This window comes from Monopterus albus, unplaced genomic scaffold (genome assembly GCF_001952655.1).
Source record: "Monopterus albus unplaced genomic scaffold, M_albus_1.0 scaffold172.1, whole genome shotgun sequence".
Classification (NCBI taxonomy): Eukaryota; Metazoa; Chordata; class Actinopteri; order Synbranchiformes; family Synbranchidae; genus Monopterus; species Monopterus albus.
Genome location: NW_018128052.1, coordinates 165,849 through 169,891, shown reverse-complemented (window position 1 = coordinate 169,891; position 4,043 = coordinate 165,849).

Genomic DNA, 4,043 nt, shown 5'->3' with positions numbered 1-4,043 from the left:
TCTGCCAGAGGTATGAATAAGGAAGCCAACAAATCACCGGAATACGCCTCAGGTGTGCGCACCGACCCACGAGTCACTAATTACCCGATGCGACACAGCTGAGGCGTTGATCCCGCAAAAAGGGAGAGCAGGAGAGGGAAAAAAGAAAGAGAGACAGGTCGCGCCGAGCGGACCTGACAAAATCAGTCAGTCAGATTTCCGTCCTTCTATTTAATGCAACAATACATAAATACATAACTTTTTCACATTAAAATAATAGCTTCAAAATCATTTTGATGGCAGACTGACTTCTAATAAGGTGAATGATAGCTGTGCTATTGCCACAGCATGCCCAGATTGCTTGTTACTGCACTATGTAACTTTGGACCACCATCCTGAAAACCTCACATAATAGCTGTTTTGCTTTAGGGCACCAGACCCTTCTGCAAGCTCAGTATTCTTACATGTGGGGCCTCTGTTGAGTTTTGATTTATTTATTTTTTTTAGGTGAGAAAGTAATCACTTAGACTGTGAATATGCAGTCAGTCTATCAAAGTATTGCCAATTTGGAAATTTGCTCTGATGTTTTCAGAGCTGTGAGGACCTGCTAGTAGACCAAGCTAACTCTCCTTAGCAGGCAAGTACATCTCGTTCAGAGCAGAGTAAGGCTGTCAGCAAGAACACAGGTGTTCTGTTTGCACATTGAGAGTACTGTGTCCTCCCATCCTCCAGAATTCGGACTTAGAATTTGGATTTACTAACTTACTGCTATCTCATACTGCGATTGTGAACAAGCTGTGCAACAGGACCTGGACCAGGGGTGGGCAATCCCAGTCCCCTGCTTGTTTTCCAGCTGTCCCTGATCTACTCACTACTGATTACCTGGATCAGGTGTGTTCAGTCAATGGAAGCTATCAAACGGATACAAACTACACATGTAGTAGTACATAGTACAGCGTATAGTCAGACATGTCCCATAGACACTGGCTATGGTTACCATCTGTCCAGCCAAGGAATGTAAAAAACATGCTGAGAGCAAGGGATCAGACAAGAGTAAATATCAGATTGGTTTTTAGTCATTGGCAAGAGCTTAAAATAACCCTGTCAGGTTTATTAAGTGTTAATAGCTACAGTCCTGACATTATCTGCTAACATGAAAACAACCACAGCAGTGTACATCTCTGCTAATGTAATTTATGAAATATTTCAACACTAGGCTATAACCCTGTCAATGTCATCCCATGTCATCTGTAGCTTTTTCCAGAGGTAAAAAGTCATCTACCTCAGTCCCCCAAATAAATAAACTAATCCCATGCCGAGAAAATCTTGTCAGTCTTTGTCATTGTCACGCCAAATGAGCCTTTGATGTTTGCAGCCTAACAAATTCATCTCAGCATGTGACATTATGTGTTATTCCTTTTCTTATGACTGTTCATCTCTAATGTCACAATAAATACATAATAAATCCTGTAATATTACTTTACTATTCTTTCATTGTCTTTCAAGGTTCAGTAACAACTACATTTTATAAACAAATGCACATGGTGAAAAAGCAACTAGTATTTACAACAACTGTGTACAACTCAGTTAGATTCAGCAACTGTAGGGGGAGACAAATTGTCAAATAACATATTGTTGCTTTAAAGGGTTAAAGAGGATCTGATTTGATTGGACATAACTAATGCCAGCCACCTGCTTATTATGCATTCCGCCCTCTAATAATGTAGTCTGTCTCTCCTCCACAATGCACCTGGTAATGCCTGGCTGCACCTAAAAGCACAATGCGTCTGCGGTCACCAAAATTGCAAAGCATTTTTGAATACGCCTTTATGCATCTTGCATCTGGAATTCAGACACAAGTCTAGAACTGCATCCTGTTTCACAAAAATAGAGCCACAAGTCATCCAGTTAGCAGCAGTATATCTGTATGGTGAACATATTGGAGACCATTACTTTTACCTAGTGATCACAATAAGATTAAGCTCATCTGGAGGGCTCACTCCCAACTGGTGTTCATAAATTGCCAGAACAATTCACCATAATCTGATGCTAAAATATTTGCTCTAATATTTCATTTAATCTATCAGTTTGGTTTATAACTGCAGTTTTACAATATAGCAATATAGTCCATCTCCATTTTGGAAGTAGGTGAATTTTACATTTTGATAACAAATTTTTTTTTATTATTATTATTTTCTAGTTTTCTCGTTAGTGATGGAAAAACTATTAGTTATCTACAAGACATTAAAAGTACTTCTGACATTAACTGTATCAGTCTGAAAACTCACCTGCAGAAAAAACTGGTTGAATCTAAAAAAATAAAGATAAATTGTGTTATAATGAGAAAGTATTACAAAAATACTGTAATTATATATTAAAATAAAACAGAAAGTAACTGAATAAAAATTATAATTACCTGTAGGACAGACAAAAGAATGGCTGATGAGTAAATCATCCACAAGTTATCCATTGTTTATCAGTATATCCATATATGTGAGCTCTGCACTCAGCCTCTCATCTGAAATCTTAACAGGCTGAGCACTGTAAATTAACTTCGTAGGAGCCAATCAGGACATCCTAAATGAGGACAGGTGGATGCCTGTAGGCTCCCTGTCATCACGAGATGGTAACAAAGTATATAGCTTGTTGGGTGGAGGTGGGGGTGCTTTCACTTCCCCCACTCTATTATGCTCACACTGCCCTTCCACCAATTTTAAGGAAATATGATCTCTTATGTTTGACATACTGAGTAACTGCAGAGTTAATTGCTTCCTGCCACACAATTTTCCTAGAAATCATCTTTTTTTAGGTATTATTTTATAATGTCTGCCCTTTTAGGGTTATCAAAAACCAAGGGGTCATGCACTGAGATTGTTTGAGGAGGCACAGTTTCACAATTCCATTGTCAAAAAAAGTTTTAATTATTTATACCAATTTATTTGCAAATAAATTAATTGGCTCAACAAATGAAGCTCCAGTGCCATCCCATTTATCTTCTGGTGAAACTCTCTTGTTGGCCATATGTAATAATATTGCCTAATAATTTAAACCTTTGAAACTTATGAAGACATTCTCATTCCAGAAGAAGTGGACAGTGACAATTGAGATAGTAGTTTCAAATTTCTTGTAACACAAGAATGTTGTTGAAAGATAATATGAATTAAGAGCACATTTTTCTTAGTGTTGCAGAGCTGCAACTACAATTTATTATGTAAAACTAAAATGCTGAAGTGTAAACCATTTTATAGATGAAAATCTATACTGTAGGTTGTTAAACTTTGTCTTTTATTAGTTATTTTTTTCTCACTATAAGAAGAAACTTTTTAAAAACCTTTAATAAAGTATTTTCCCTACTAAATTCATTTCTTTATTTAAAAATAAATAATATAAATATAAATATAAATATAAATATAATATAAATAAAATAAATAAATATTTTACAGAGACAAACTCATACTGGAACCTTATAGCTAATCTGTTCATAATATGTAGCCTACTGTATATCAGTCTTGTATAAGCTCACCGTATTCTCTTGGGGGTGTTTAATAATGAATGTGATAGTTTGTTGCATGTTGCATTGTGTGACAGAAAGAGTTGTAGACAATTGGTCCACACGTCAGCCTCCTCTCTGGGCTTTGTGTCTTTCCTGTGTTTGAATGTCAAGTAGCTTGTGTCAGCCACATGCAGAAACCAAATGCTCTTGAATACATGTATGTTTTGTCAATTCAACCCTCTATAAAATATACAGTGGGTACAGAAAGTATTCAGACCCCCTTAAATTTTTCACTCTTTGTTATATTGCAGCCATATGCTAAAATCATTTAAGTTCATATTTTTCCTCATTAATGTACACACAGCACCCCATATTGACAGAAAAACACAGAATTTTTGACATTTTTGCAGATTTATTAAAAAAGAAAAACTGAAATATCACATGGTCATAAGTATTCAGACCCTTTGCTGTGACACTCATATATTTAACTTAGGTGCTGTCCATTTCTGCTGATCATCCCTGAGATGGTTCTACACCTTCATTTGAGGCCAGCTGTGTTTGATTATACTGA